We start from the raw sequence: 16247 nt of genomic DNA on the forward strand, positions 1-16247 counted from the left end.
CTATATGCAGGAAATGGTAATGCAGTCACATTTTTCTCCTGAAACCACTGCTTGGCATGTTTTGCGGTGTGTTTAGGATCATTATCTTGCTGCAAAATCCAGTCATTTCCATAAAACACATGTGCACTTGGAAGGAGAAAATTATCTAATATGTTAGTGTAGCGTTGACTTGTCAGATTTCCCTCAAACACACACAGCGGGGTCGTTCCTAATAAGGATATCCCTCCCCATACATGAAACTTTGGGCTGTATTTAGGTCGTCGATACAACGGTGCTGACGCAGACTTTGTCCATATTTTCACATTATTGGGATATACCCATATTGAGCTTTCATCAGTAAAAATCACATTTTCCCAGTCAAAGTTTTCATGTGCCAAATACCACTCAACACGCCTGTCTGGTGCCCAAAATCCTTTCCCTCTTTAAAATTCTTCCTAATCCTATACACAGTAGAAAGAGGAGTTCCTGTTCTCTCTGCCAGTGCATTTACATCATCAATTCCTTGATTACACAACTCAAAAATCAACCTTCTTTTATCTTCAGCAGACATTGTTGACAGTGCTGAGGAAAATGACGTCTGCTACAAATTCAGGGGAGGTAACTCTAATTGTACTATACTCAGTAGGCCAAGATGAGTTACCTCCCTTATACCATTACTTAGTTTTAAGTATCAGTGAATAAGTTGAGGTGTTAGGATAGCTCAAAGTAAGAAGAAAAATTCTCAATAATTATGAACCAGACTATATATGATAATTTAGCCTGGCGGGTGTATGTTACCATTTTGTATCAAAAACTTAAAAGCATTTTGCTTAATTTAATATACATCGGGTATCGACCAAATTCTGCGTATATCATATAATCTGGAGTTGAATTTCGAAGACCTACAGCAAACGTCACAAAGTTTATATGTATTCTTTCAACTAAGTTCGTGCTTTCGAACCCCCAAACTTCACATCCATGTAACAAAATTGGTTCAGTCATTACATCGAAAGCTGCAAGGGTGCAGGTAAGTGGTAAGTTTATATTACGTGATTTTTTCAAAAGAGAAAACATAGCCTTCGTACCCGCAGATACAAGTGCCTTAATTGAGTGAATAAATGTTCTATTACGATGAAGGAAAATACCAAGGTAATAATAGGAGTTTACTACCCCAAGAGGCACCTCACCATAGTAAAGTGTTAACTTAGAGGACTTTGCAGGACCACTGAGACAATGTCCAGTTCATTTATGTCGGCAGACAGTTGGTCCAGGTCTCGCCCGATGCCTTTACTTGCTTTCAAAGTTCTATGCGGAGTAACTGATACCGGTATACCAACGAATACCTCAGTTGACATCAAATTTGTTGCCTGCTGTCTTCTACTACGTTCTATGAGCAGAGAGCCTTTACGTAACGATCTTATGTTACAAACCTCACCAGCAATACCATGTACACCTCTTGATACTGCAAAAGGGTTGAGTTTTAGAGGTGACTTGTCAAGTGTCTCGATCACTAGAAATCGTGGCCAATATTCATCTGAGTTTGAAGGTCGTCGATCATCATCATCAGTGTCCAGTTGACGATTGTTTCGTTTTAGAGGGGTGGGGGGTGGGGGGAGGTTTATTCCATAGTAAGTGTATTAGTTTCATCATCCGAGCTCCCCACCCACAACGGAGTATCACAAGGACAGTGCTAAAAACAAGCGGATCTCCAGCTTGCAGCGCCAAGGACACCCGGATGATAAACTCCAGTAGAAAAATTAAAAGATTAATGATTCCACCAGATTCGCCTTCTGGCATACAACTACTCTCGGCAAAAACAGACATTAACTTATGTATTGAAATTCGGAGTCCAAAAAGTTCGGCAAGACTTTTATTTTATTTGAAAGTACGTCGTGCTCAAGCATATAAAATCTTAAACGTATTTTAATTAAGCACCATGGGGTGTCGACGAAAATTTTGTTCAGCCGTTTTAGTTTGTCTGCATTTATCGTTGAACCATGGTGTTCCTATATATGCAATTGTAGAGGACTTTGGTATACACCCGTCAACACTGATATTGAACAGTTCATGTGAAAAGCTTCAGGGCATTTATAAAATGTTCAGGTTTAAGTTTGAAAGCGCAGAGTCTCATACAAAGGCCCGTTAGCCTTATCGAAATTTCATTGTGACGATGGAGGAATATCAGATAGATTTAGTATGGTGGTAAGATTATCATTTCGATACATGTAAATAAATTAATGCACATCATTTAGTCAAGTGTATCAATGTTTATCAATGGCATGGGAAACATCCGCAAACAGGATTGTCAGTTTGTACACCATAGTATGAAATGCAAACATTGTAAGGAGACACACGATGTGACCTGATATATATGTTTCCAGATATTTCCTTACTTCAGGCGTGTATTACATACATGAAACATACGCTCATCGCATATTGCCGTATGCTCAAGCACTGCTTCCATATGCTAAGACTGGAATTACTGGTATTTCCAGTCATGAATTAAAAAAAACCAGGCACCACAGCAAATGCGTGATCAGAATATCATGCCATTTACATGTTATCAGCTCTCAAACAAGACGTTCGCATGTTTCCATCACGCGAAATAAGTGGTTCATGGTATTGTATTTCCACACACTTCAACAGGCTTGAAATCAACGTTCATGTGAGCTTCATTCGCCTGGAGGGCAGAGTAATTCTACTGAAACTGTCCGTATTTGATACGTGATTCAAAGCAGTCCAAACCTTTATCGCCGTATCGTGTTACGTGTGAACACAGGGTGTCCGAGGTTGTCTCAGACTGGTAGGGTTGCATCACCCCTTCTAAACTGCTTGAGCGACCCGGCCCAAGGATAGAACCACTCAGCAGAACTAGAGAGAGGGATGCCGTTCTACACAGCCATTATAGGGCCTAGGTAATCGTAACTCATACCTTAACCTTAAATAATTTTAATGCATTAATTCTAACTTACTAGTTTTACTTTTCTTGTATTGTCTGTGTATATGTATGTATGTATGTATGTATGTATGTATGTATGTATGTATGTATGTATGTATGTATGTATGTATGTATGTATGTATGTATGCATGTAGGTGCGTGCGTGCGTGTGTATGCAGCATGCATGCATGAATGTAGGTATGTTTGCATGTTTGCATGTTCGTACGCGTATATATGTGCCTCGGCACGCGCCTGCGTATGTACGTGCTTATACATGTAATGTTACAGTTAAAAATTTGCCGTGACAAAAGGTGTAAGAAATCCCATCACAACCATCAAAATATAACAGACAAGTAGAGCAAGATACATAGATTCACAATAGCGGTTTCATGCACAATGCAACTGAGCTAAAACTAAAGTAATAGGTCACATATATAATATCAACTCACCAAAGTCTTGGTTTGAGAGTGAGAAACAGTTATGCTGAATGTAAGAGGTCGAGCGGTCAGGCAGAGGTTGTGTAGATCAAGCGTTGACAGAGAGGCTGGTAGAATACGTGTGTGAGTCTGTATGTGAGCGTAATAACCAGCTTTGTGTGTACACAGTCACTGATTCTTGAATATTCGAGAACGATACGACCATCGCCATTAAGGTAGAACCTTCTCGTAGTCTCCCGGAAGTCAACAATTAATCAAAATACATACTCAAAGGGAGACAACTCTAAAGCGCTACCTTAAAGGCTTGCCGCTAAAATACTAATAGCGTTGAAAATTTATTATACGAAATGTGACCCATAATAACTATCACGTGAAACTCTCTAAACATTGTGACCCAATACTAATTATCACTTAATCAATAATACAATTTACAGAAAATAGACTCACGTAAGAGTATGTATGTATGTATGTATGTATGTATGTATGTATGTATGTATGTATGTATGTATGTATGTATGTATGTATGTATGTATGTATGTATGTATGTATGTATGTATGTATGTATGTATGTATAGGTCTAATTTCAAAATGGGCGTTTAAAATGTGCCCTTTGTAATTGCAATATCATCGCACACTAATTTGTATGTGCGTATGTGTGTGTGTATTGCGTAGATCGATGTCTGGTCCAGATTCGATTACGTACCAATGCAACATTAAACAACAAACCAGTGACCAAAACAATTTCCACACCCACTTTCAGGATGAAGACAGGATAAAATAACCCCCTTAAGAAGCGCAGAATATATCATATTTTTATTTAGAAATAGTATAACATGATGGGGGTACATGACACCACGACTGTTATCCACAAGGTATTATCAAAGGATAATATAGACATCTAAATAATCTATGAAAAGATATATAAATTACCTCGTTAGGATGAGAGTGTCACAATAAACTCGGCGCGCCTAATGGCAGGAAGAGGTGTATACTCAGGGAGTTGGGATTGACGTGACGTTGAGATTGACATCCAATGATAAAGGGGAAAAGCGCCCTGTGCAAGCAATAGTTGCATGGATATGGGCGCTATGTAAATAGTTTAAACATCCTATAATATATAATGTGTCACAAGAACTGACTTCCATAAATGTATAATCACTCGTACCTCAGGGGTTATTCTCTAATTTTTCTACATTTTAATTTTTTATGAACTAAACATGTGATACTGCAACCACAGACTTATCATGTTTTAAGCAAGTACTGAAAGACAAACAAATACGTTAACAATTTAGGTCTTGAGTTATTGATGTAATAATCATGAAATTAAAAGATAGCACATAAATAAAATTTCCTTATGATATCACATGTACCATAGTTTGTCAGTAGCTGTCAGTTGAACATAGTTTGGCATCTCGTAGGTGTTACCTGGAGTAAAATCCCAAATTTATCCCGCAAGCATTAGATTTGTAAAGATATGAAAGTGTGACATGACTGTGGGAGTGTTGTGGAACATTCATGACAGGGAAATATGAAAACTTTATTAATTCGTGTGTGTTGTATGTGTTGTTGAATGCTCATCCACAGTATATTAATTACTTTATGCTATTTTGTTGATAATTATTTTTTCGTTTTGTTAAAAAACGTTTTATGCAAATTTCGCATACCCCAGCAAGTGTATTTTTCCCGTTTGAAGAATACTTGTATTATATTTAAAACGCATAGATTACAACTCTTGTCTCTCGTCAGATTCAATTTTTACAAGTAGAAAAAACATAATTTTGCACGTTATCCAACTGTAGATTATTTCAATGATAAACTAAGACAAAATCATTAACCGAAAAGAAACATGTGGAGATCTGTTCTGTCACAACAGAACATGCATTGTATTTGAGCATGGAAGATTTTACGGCAACAGCATAATATGCAAAGGGAAACCACTCCCATCTTGCGTAAAAACTAAGATTAGCTGCCCTTGAGTTATTGAAAAGGTCATGGCCACTGCTAATCGCATGCAGACACCTTTCGTTACTATCCTTTCCTAGTTTATCAAAAAGGTATGGTGTTCATACGTTTTCCAACACTGAATCGCGTGAGAATTGTACTCTATGATATCGACTCGGTAATGATGTTGTTCACTACCGCAAATAACGATATTTCTGACGTTAAATCGATGTTGCATTCTCCGTGTCGCTGAAGTGTCGAGGGAAATCATAGTTTTATGCAATATGAAAGCAATCCCCAAACGTAAAGCTAATTATTTGCGTGAAATTGACACCAACTTGAACGCCATTTTGCTACTGACTACAATGATCTTAGCTCCTTACAATTGGTTCCGACCAATTGTAAGTTTTGATTGTAACTTACAATGATCTTAGCCTACAATCACTTTGTGCATGTGGATGGCGATTGTAGCCGAAGCCTAAGATCGCGATCTTAAGGATTTACAATAATTGTAGCTCTAAGATCGTTTTGTGCAAGTGGGTCCTGGTGTTTGCCGAACTGGTTTCAGTCACAGGTTGTGTGTATTATGTATAATTGTGTTTTATAGCAATTTATCAATTTCTTATAATTGTGCCGTTTCACGATGGTAAATGCTATGTACAGTTATATATAGATATATATGTGTTCTGTATTATGTATGCTTGTGGTTTCACGATGGTAAATGCTATGTACAGTTATATTTAGATATATATGTTCTGTATTATGTATGCTTGTGGTTTCACGATGGTAAATGCTATGTACAGTTATATATAGATATATATGTGTTCTGTATTATGTATGCTTGTGGTTTCACGATGCTAGATTGTGTGTACAGTTATGTATGTTCTGTATTATGGTTTATGTATGCTGATATTGCATTCCAGTCAATGAATTGCCTGGTACAGATTCCTTTGTGTAAAAACAACATCATACAGCTGTAATACACTCATGATATGGTCTGCTTCTAGCTGACATTTCTTATGGACGTGGAAAGCTCTTTGCCTCTTCTGTAAGTTGATACACCGTGCGTATACAACAGTCATTACAAGGCATCATGTCAACAGGTGGAAATCGCATGAGCACGTTTTGTTTGGTCAATTTTCCAAAAACAGTGTAATCTTCTCTCATTGTTTGGCAGCCTTTCATATATTAACATATACTTAATTCAAAAGTTATCACGCATGGGTCGTAGTCAGGATTGGAATCAGTCCTCACTATATCTTGTCATTGTGCATCTCTACCGCCGGTTCTTTTGCAAAACGCACCGTGTACGTTAAATATGTACCAAACATTTGGCCGCTGAATTTCCATTTGTTTCGCAAGCCATGTGATATAAGTGCATGTGGAAGAATATGAACAAATATGCAAATATGATTAGCTGTTTCATATATTTATAACCCAGACTGTTTCCAAGATGATGGCCCGTGAGGCCTGTAGTAGAATTACATAAATATATCAAACATTGTGCTTTGTTATACAAGAGCAAGATTTACAGTACGGACATTACACATTTTAGTCACATAAATTGCTAGATATTTTAGAATAGTAGTATCATGTCAGTACAGTAATTGGATAATTTGGTTTATATTGATACTTAAAATATGATAATATAGTGGTATGCACTTATCACATAGGAAGATCCATATATTTACAACATCTGACATCATTGTAAACGTTGTTCATTGATGACTCAGGTTTAAATACCCATGTACTCGTGAATGACCGTGTTTAGTTTCTATATTTCATACTACCCTAAATGCTTGGTTTAAAGGCACAAATTCATACACTCATTTCAGCTTCCTACAGCTATCGATGCATAAAACCACAACTAACTATCCTTTACGATTTGCCTGAAATCGACAGTTGAAACTTCTGGGTGAACAGCTTCCAAACACTTGCCATATATGAAGTGTTAAAAGTTACTCTGCACATAGAAAAATGACGCACGCGGTGTTCCTGGTGTTTACCGAACTGGTTTCAGTCACAGGTTGTGTGTATACTATTCGTAAAACGAACTCCAGGGACATGGGGTTTGCTATTGGGTTTGCTTGGAACAATGTTTGGCGGGTAGAGGGCGCGAAAGTTAATTTAATGGATTTATTTAATTCCATGATGCAATCTGATTTTAAATAATTATATGGTAGGTTCGTTGAAAGCAGATAGTTAGTATTATTGAGAGAATTATTTATTTAAGGAGACGTTGGCCACTTTAAAGTCAACGGATTATAACCACATTGACCGATATTAGCTTGAATTTCAGTGGTTCAGTAATGTAACAGTTTCTGCATTATATTACCAGGCATGTCTCGCAGCATTCACAGCAGTGAAACTACAGTGGTAACATATGGCCTGGATACTCTTTTCCACACAGTTTAATGTGTATTTCATCTGTGTTCGGCATTGAACTGATACCAGGTTTTAACCAACAATGGAATACAGAGTCTAGTGTGTAGAGAGTCGGATAATTCAATGTCTTCTATGACATTGTGTTTGTGTATGCTTGATTTGGAATAGCTTGACATGTATTTGATATGACTAACAAATAAAACATATGTAACATGCTCCCTAAACCGTTTATGCCCATGAGGCACTCCATGCACGTGTAAGAGGCTCCAACGTTGTGCACGTTCTTCGCATGCATTGTGTTTGCGTGTGGTGATAACGTGAAATGATATTGAATACACGAATGTCATGATAATGTTCCTAACTGGGTTTTCTTTCTACCAGACTTCAAAGTTCAGGGTTGCATGTTACTACAAATAACATCTGAGAAAAGTAGGTTTTGTTCACATTTTGCGAACATTGCTCTTTTAAAATTTATACAACATTGGAAGTGATCCATAAATTTGAGAACAGTCATAGCAAACATTAAAAAGATTCTTCATCAATACACGATGACTATGGCTCATCATCCTCGATATCTTCAGTGTATTGTTACGAGATGGTATTTTCTGTAAATTGGATTATTGATTGTGGTAATTATTATCGGGTCACAATGTTTTGAGTGACTGTCGTTGTAGGTTACATTCTGCACCAGAAATGTTCAGTGCTTTCGTACTTTGACAGCGTACTTTAAGGCTTAAAAGGTATCTCCCTTTGATTATGTGTTTCGATTAGTTGTGCGTACTTCCGGGATACTACTAGAAAATTCTACCTTAATGGCGATGGTGGCACATGTGCTCGAATGTTCAGAAATCAGTGACTGTGTATAAAAAGCATTGTTATTATGTTGACCACATGGACACACACATGGATTCACTTGAGTACATCATTCGGCTTTCATCAGTCTTCATCAACGGTTGACCTACATAACCGCTGCCTGACTGCTCGCCCTGTTACATTCAGTGTAACCGTTTCTCACTTTCAAACCAAGACTTTGGTGAGTTGGCATTATGTTTGTGACCTGTTACTTAAAATCTGTCTCCATTGCATTGTACATGAAACCTCTATTGTGAATCTTTGCATCTTGTCTTTGCTTTCTGTTCAATACAAAATATTCAATATTATATTATGTTACATTGTGTTGGCTCTGAGGGGATTTCTTACACCTTTCGTCGCGGCAAATTATTAACCGTAACAGTATGTTCATTCCGATAAATCTCCACTTCATTCCGGATACATCTACGGGTCCCTTTGGTGGTTCCGCATTCTGACAATAGCCAATCCGCTAAGCCACCGTTACAACCGAACTTGCTAGTGTCAAAATACGCATTCGGCGAAAGAGAATTGTTTGCCCAGTGTTACCAAGAGCTAAAAGCTAAACTTCCAGCAAACGAGAAATTCGTTATGTTTTGGTTTCGGAAGGATCTGTATCATTTCTAGTGAGGGTGAAATATAAACGTTTAAAATACATTGACTGCAATATGTTCACAATATATGTCTTTCTTAGTACATGTATACATAATGGACGATCTTTTCTATTTTATCTTCACTTTTAACCTGCTAGCTGCTCTGATCCGGACAGTTGAAACTGAGAGCGCATGTTGTATCAAGGTTATCAGGACGTGTTATTTATAGACAGTTATGTAGAGTCGTGAACCCTCAGGTTTTGGCGATCTAAAACCCATATGTATTTTGTATTGCTCGGTAGAGATATGGTTTTACGATTTTATGATTACATGTTACTGCTAGTTTTAGGTTTATATCTGTGATGATCTAGGCATTTTACTGTCCGTCGTTGATATATATTCATACTAAGTTTAATTTTGGATGTACAATACTCATTGTCACGATGTGGCTTTAAATTTAACTAACTCCCTCACTCACTTCACTCCCTCTCTCACTCAGACGGTTAACCAATAGAGACCTCACCTTCTTTGTAAACGCTCATGTTGATGTATGAATAATGTATCCGTGAATCCAGATGTTTAAGAATCAAACCAGAAACTTAGTTTCATTGTACATGTATTCAAATCTGTGTCCTATTATAGTCGACTATGGAATTTGCATGCAACGCCAAATGGGACGCCAAATGAGCGCCAAAGGTGACGCCAATCCAAGGCCAAATGTATCAGCCGTGTATGTATCATGTGAATTTCAAAGCATGATGCATTTATGTCTACTGCTGTTGTTACTATGACGTCAAAGACGATGACGTGACAGCGATGCTACATAATTGCAGCAACCTATGTCTATCCGGAGTTTTCATTGTACAACTGAAGACATATATCGTCTGTCAATTTAGACTTATATCGTCAGCATACACAGCTGGGTAGAACAACAGGGTCAGCCACTCAACCAGCACATATGCCCTGGTTGAAACAGTGCGGCTGATAGGGCAGTGACTAACCCATGTATACCTGTGTTTAAATCTATAAGGTGTTGTATCACCTCCTAATTAAATTCCTTCAAAGCAATAACTGATTGGAATACAATACTAAATATACTATATACTCTTTATGCCAATAACTAAACGCTAATGTTAATACTGATACTAATAACTAATATTAATACTGATTATACAATATGGTTTATTAAAGGATGATGATAATTTTACTGAAACATACTCTTTATGTTGTGAAAGGCGACGGTTCGACATAGATTTTCTCTTCAAGCAAGTGATGGTTCAGTGATACAAAAATGACTGCCACAGTATCATCACACACTGTTCAAAGTATAATCTGAAAGAAGAGTGGAAATAACTCGAGGTCTTTTTGCCTATGTAAAGGGTTTATCGTGTATAAAATGATTTTATGGTTGAATAGTAGATATTTTTTACAAATTTCAACAATGGTTACATTCCCTTATAAATATACAATAAATATCACAATGGTGTGTGTTTTCTTTAAAACAAATGGAAGAGAAGAAAACATCTTTCAGACACCGAAGAACATATTTTATAATAGCCATGTTTACTTTGTTACGGTTAAGAATTTGCCGTGACAAACGATGTAAGAAACCCCCTGTGAACCAGCAAAACAGAACAAAGACAACTTGAAAATATTCAGATATTATTATTATTATTTAGCAACGAGAGCAAGGTATACAAAGTCACAAGTCAATTTCAGAATACAGATTTCAAATACAATACAAATGAGGCAAAATCTAAGGCAATGGCTCACACAATATATAGTATAGCAAACTCACCAAAGTCTTAGTGTGAGAGAGAAACAGTCGAGCAGAATGAACACAGTGAGCGGTCTGACAGCAGTAGATCAGGCGTTGACGGATAAAGCGTTGGCAATGAAACTCCAGTGAATGATTGTGAATCTGTGTCTGTGTCGCTCACAACACGGCAACTAGCCTTTATATATACTTTCAGTTGTTTTCCGAAAGTATAAGCACTTATGACCATCGCCAACACTGTAGAATGCCTTCGAAACAATGTCTCCCGGAAGTCAAGGACAGATAATTCCCGGACAAGCCTGCTACCAGAATCCTAAAAATTTGGATCATGTATCATACGAAATGCGACCCACCATATTTATTATTCAAAACACTAAAGTGGCCCAGTAATAATCATTACTGAATTAATAACAAAATATACAGAAAATACACATTCGTAAAAGCTTCTTTCGATCTAGATGTTTATGTTTAGTTGCTGTTGATTTGGTAATTCTCACACAAACATATCAATAATGTCATCCGTCACACGAAAATATCTGCAATGAACAATGTATAGTATTTGAAAAAGCATGATATGCATACACTAGGGTTTAACTTGAATAATATTTATTTATAACCAGCATATTAATTCCTGAAAAACAGATTTAATACTGCAGTTGTTGGTTTGCTAGGCTGCCCTTCCGAATCATGTAGATGTGCTTAATGGGGTTTTGAGGGATTTTTTTTAAAAATTCATTGTTTTCAAGTTTTCAACTTTGTTTTCTGTTTCAGGGGCAACAGATTGGGAATTGGTCTTTTTGAAGGGTCAGTTTTGTGTTCGTTGGATAATTTAAAAACCACTTCACCCATCTTCACCAAATTTTGTACACTTAATACCAATTACTGGCAAGTTTAGAAGAATCAACCATATACACAATACGCTTACAACCTGGAAAGTGCATTAGCACAAACATTGTCATCGCCTTTAATGTGCCTGAGCAACGGGTTGTTTACAATCTGTATGTGAGACAGAGCCGGGCTAACAAACACACTCGTTTGAGTGTCACCTGTCTATAATAGTCGACTGAAACTTGATAGGCTATTCCCTACTGTCTTCGGCACGACATAACTCCCACACACGCAAATGTGGGTGACCAATGTTTTGGGAGTTATGTGGGAGAGGAGCTTTGCTTCAAGGCTGCTCTAAAGGTTAAACCCGTCCCTGTACTGTATACTAATTCTATTCTTGGAATAGTGTATATACGCGCGGGCAGTCTACCCCAACCCATTAGAGGAATATTTCTATTTATAAGCAGTCTTGATTATCCTAGAGACTTGTGCAAGTCTATGCTAACCTTTTGCGCTCATTTGTCTCACTGAGAAGCTGTGTTGCACTGTCAGAGAGCGCTTTGTGCGGGAGGACACATGATACAGATGTGAATATAAGTCTCATGTGTTCTCGTGGTTGACTCATTCAATACAATCACACGCGCATATGAGATTTGGGTATAACATCTCAGTATCATCCCTGATTCCTGCGTTTATAGCATTACAAGGCAAGATACAATGACAATATGGATTGGATAGGATGTTCAAATATGGAATGTGACGGTGGCATACCGGTAAGTTTGAAATACATTCTATTTAGTTGGGTTGGTTTGGTAATGGTCAAGACAAGCTTAAACAATTTTCATCGGGCGATGAACATTGATCTTTATCGTAATTACCAAATGTGTTATGAAACCCGTGAACTGAACCCATCGAATTTCTTTTACATGTATGTGTGCACATGTTAGAATAGACTATTGTTTAGTCTGAATATATAATTCTTATAGTAACACTTAAACCTGTCTTAAATGAAAAGGATCCCAAGATCTGGGGGAAATCTGAACTTCATTTATAGCCCGAGCACTGCAAGGAGGGTTAGGTTGTACGGAAAATAATATGGTTTAGGGACTGTGACATAGACTAGATTTTCAGTACAACTGAAGGTATCATATTACACCTTGACTGAGCGAGCCGAGGAAAGTGTGGAGGCTGAGAGTGTAATTCACTATGCCTCAACAGCATGCGCTTTGAGATAACAGATTTTCTCCACATGCGATAGAATAGGTTATTGAGTGTGGAAAATATAAACATTTTGTATGAAGACATGTAGTTAGTGATAACCTCAAATTATTGTCAGAGGAGGTTTTATAGTTCAAATGGAAACCGGGTGAAACTAGTTTGTGGTACTGAAAAATGAGTTCAATAGTTGCTCTACGCTGATTGGTCCAAAATAATGGCGTTATGTCATGGTGTGATGCCATGATTATACCCCGGTTTCCGTGGTCATTAACCCCTCAATCAGCGTGAGTCACCCCAAACCTTTTCCCAAGGGGAGTCAGCCAGGTGTTTAACTCACTCATCAACAAAGTGTTCTCTCAGTTCATTGTGAGGTCTTGCTGCTAGACTAGTCTATGCTTAATGAGGTCACACAGGTGTTCGATGACGTCATAAAAAGAGTACATCACCCCCTATACAACATTAAACTGTGATTTTAAAAAAACAACAACAAAAAACAGGAGACTGTCGGGAGTTGATTGTCCAACAAAATGTTTAAGACATAATTATGCTTCGGACGGGAGGAAACAGACTCTGAGACAATTGCTCAGTTGAGGAAATCAGATTTATTGCAGATTTCTTCACATCTCAAACTTGATGACAAAACTCTAAGAGGAAATTTCAGATTTTGAACATTGTGTTGAGTCATTATATTGATGAGGGAGTTTTTGAAGATGATGTTTTGGAAATGTTGCCAGAGGAATATTCAGACCAGCTGGAAATGAATAAAATTAGAAATAGAACTCAAAAGGATAGAAATAGAAAAAGAAATGAAAACGTTTGAGATGGAGAAGGAAACAGAAAGAGAAAAGGAAACAACTGTTTGATAGGTGGTGTGGGCCTAAGGAGGTCACAGATTTTGATGGTTTGGGACAGTTAGTGTTGATGGAAGATTTCAAGCAGAGTGTTAATGCTGACCTTAAGACTTATTTGGGTGAACAAAAGGTTGAGGATTTACAATAATACAGAATTTGGAACGTTTATGACTTGTCTTTGTTCTGTTTTGCTGGTTCACAGGGAATTTCTTACATCGTTTGTCACGGCAAATTCTTAACCGTAACAATGATACAATCAAGGGAAATACCAAGGTAACAATAAGAGTAAACTACCTCAAGAGGCTCAACACCATAGTAAAGTTTCAAGTCAGATGACTTCGCAGGACCACTACCCAAACCAACTTTAGTTTGGGATAAATTAACAGATAACCTCCATTCATTACAGCAACAATAAAATGCATTGAAGGATTTTCGAAGATCATGAGGATCATCACTGAGCAGGACTGTATCATCGGCGTACAATTATATAACAAGTTGAAGGTAAAGAGTTACATAGAAATCTGACACCCACTGTCTACTAAGTATGATTCAAGATCATTTATGAAGAAGGCAAACAACAGAGGGGAGAGATTCTCTCCTTGTCTTACAGCAGAGTTACTAGGAATAACTTGTGAGATCTTGTTGTTGAGAAGTATCATTGATTTAATATCCTTGTACCTATTTTTAATAGTGTAAGAAACCTGCCTGACACTCCCTTAATAAGCATTTTATGTCATTAACCAGCTCTCCAAACAGACTCAAATGCCTTAGGAAAGTCAATAGACACACAGTTTGCATTTTTTAAAACACCGAACAATAAAGACATAAAGAAGACATGATCCATAGTTTTTTCGATAATGGGCTTGTGCAGGTATTATGGTATTTTCAGATTCCACGAATTTCGTTAGTCTATTTATATAACGTTTAAAATTCTTGTGAACAGATTACCAAAGCAATAGTAATGGGGTGATATGAGTTAGTAAGTTGTCACCTTTTTTCTTGCATAAAGCTTTAATACCATTCCTATTAGCCTATCCTCTGGTATAAAACCAGACGATAGTGTCAAGTTAAAGAGTTTAATCAGTATGGGAAGTAACACCTCAAGGGGATTTTAAAAGAACACTATTAAATCTATTCATGGAGCTTTATTTCTTTTCAGCTTTTTAACTGATGAGGAGTACTTTACTATGTACAAAACGAGAGAAAAGCGGTTTAGGTTACTTTAGCGCTTGGTCTTAAGCATTATGGCCAACCTAACTCACATTTGACGTCAGGAGAATAAAAGGTCGCGTGAGTTCACGCACTTGCTAGTAGAATGTGCGTAATGGTAGAAAGAAAAACGGTTTAGAATATAAAACTCTTGCACTATCTATAAAGGTACATGTTTCAAATGACTTTACGTATAACCCATTTAGTTATGGAATGTTTCCAGTTTTATTAATCATATTGAACATATAGTGTGCATGGTATTGCGTAATGTTCTGAAATATTAAATATGTCGATGTATACTCTCCAAAAGAAGAGTTCCTTGAGCTATTAGCTTCTTTCTCTGACATGGAAGTTTCGAGATAATATTCTTAAAATCGTAGCCACAGCTCTTTTACAAATATTCTCCACGCCCATACTGATGTAATCTCACTCACTACCGAACAGGACAAGAGTATTCCATTCTAAGTTGATATAATTCTGTCCATTGCTCTATAACTCAGTCTGTTGCAGGCAATGTTGTTATGATAGAGATTCACTAATATTTTAATCGATTGATATTTTATTCATCGCATGATGCGATTATCAATGTTATTTAGTGTTCGATATAGTTACTCTACTTCAGATATTTTCACTTGATACCTTAATAAGCAGAGGTTCTAAGATGGTGAATTTGGCACAGATAGTATGTGATAAAAGATAATAACATTCGTGTATTCATATGCCTAAGTGACAGATGGATCTGTGGTCATATTACATGTCACAAGATGTGTGTAGTGAATGACTAAAAGCGTAGTGCTGTTCCACACAGATGTATTGCATGCGAACTGATTGGAAGCCATGTACAAGGTAAGTCATGTTGACATATTTAGCTCATTCCCAGCATGTTGCTCGTCACTTCCGTTGCTATTGAAATCAGATCAGGTCAGGAGAAATGGAATTTAACATCGCACTTTAGAATATTTCACTCATATGACGTATGCGTGTTCTAGACCAGGCGTAAGCTAGATATACCACGCCGCAGTTTAGCATGAACGCCACAATCAGACACATAATATTGATCCCAAGAAGTCCAGTCTTTGCTGTACTCATTGCAATTAACTTATTAGATATATGAAGTTCAGTTGGAAGTGGAATTATTGTACACAGGTTGACTGAGCACACTTTGCTCAGCCATTTTGTATTCATGACGTCACATGGGGATGGGTGTGTGTGTGTGTGTGTGTGTGTGTGTGTGTGTGTGTG

General features: G+C 37.3%; 1 protein-coding gene across 1 annotated transcript in view; it reads left to right on the top strand.

The window, feature by feature from the left end:
- Positions 1–12350: 12350 nt before the first annotated feature.
- LOC137255720 (sodium-dependent dopamine transporter-like) overlaps positions 12351–16247 on the top strand; it is a 54631-nt gene continuing 50734 nt past the window's right edge. Inside the window, exon 1 of the mRNA XM_067793218.1 lies at positions 12351–12500. The gene's annotated coding sequence lies outside the window, so the exon portion shown is untranslated. The remainder of the gene's footprint in view (positions 12501–16247) is intronic.

This window comes from Haliotis asinina, chromosome 11 (genome assembly GCF_037392515.1).
Source record: "Haliotis asinina isolate JCU_RB_2024 chromosome 11, JCU_Hal_asi_v2, whole genome shotgun sequence".
NCBI lineage: Eukaryota > Metazoa > Mollusca > Gastropoda > Lepetellida > Haliotidae > Haliotis > Haliotis asinina.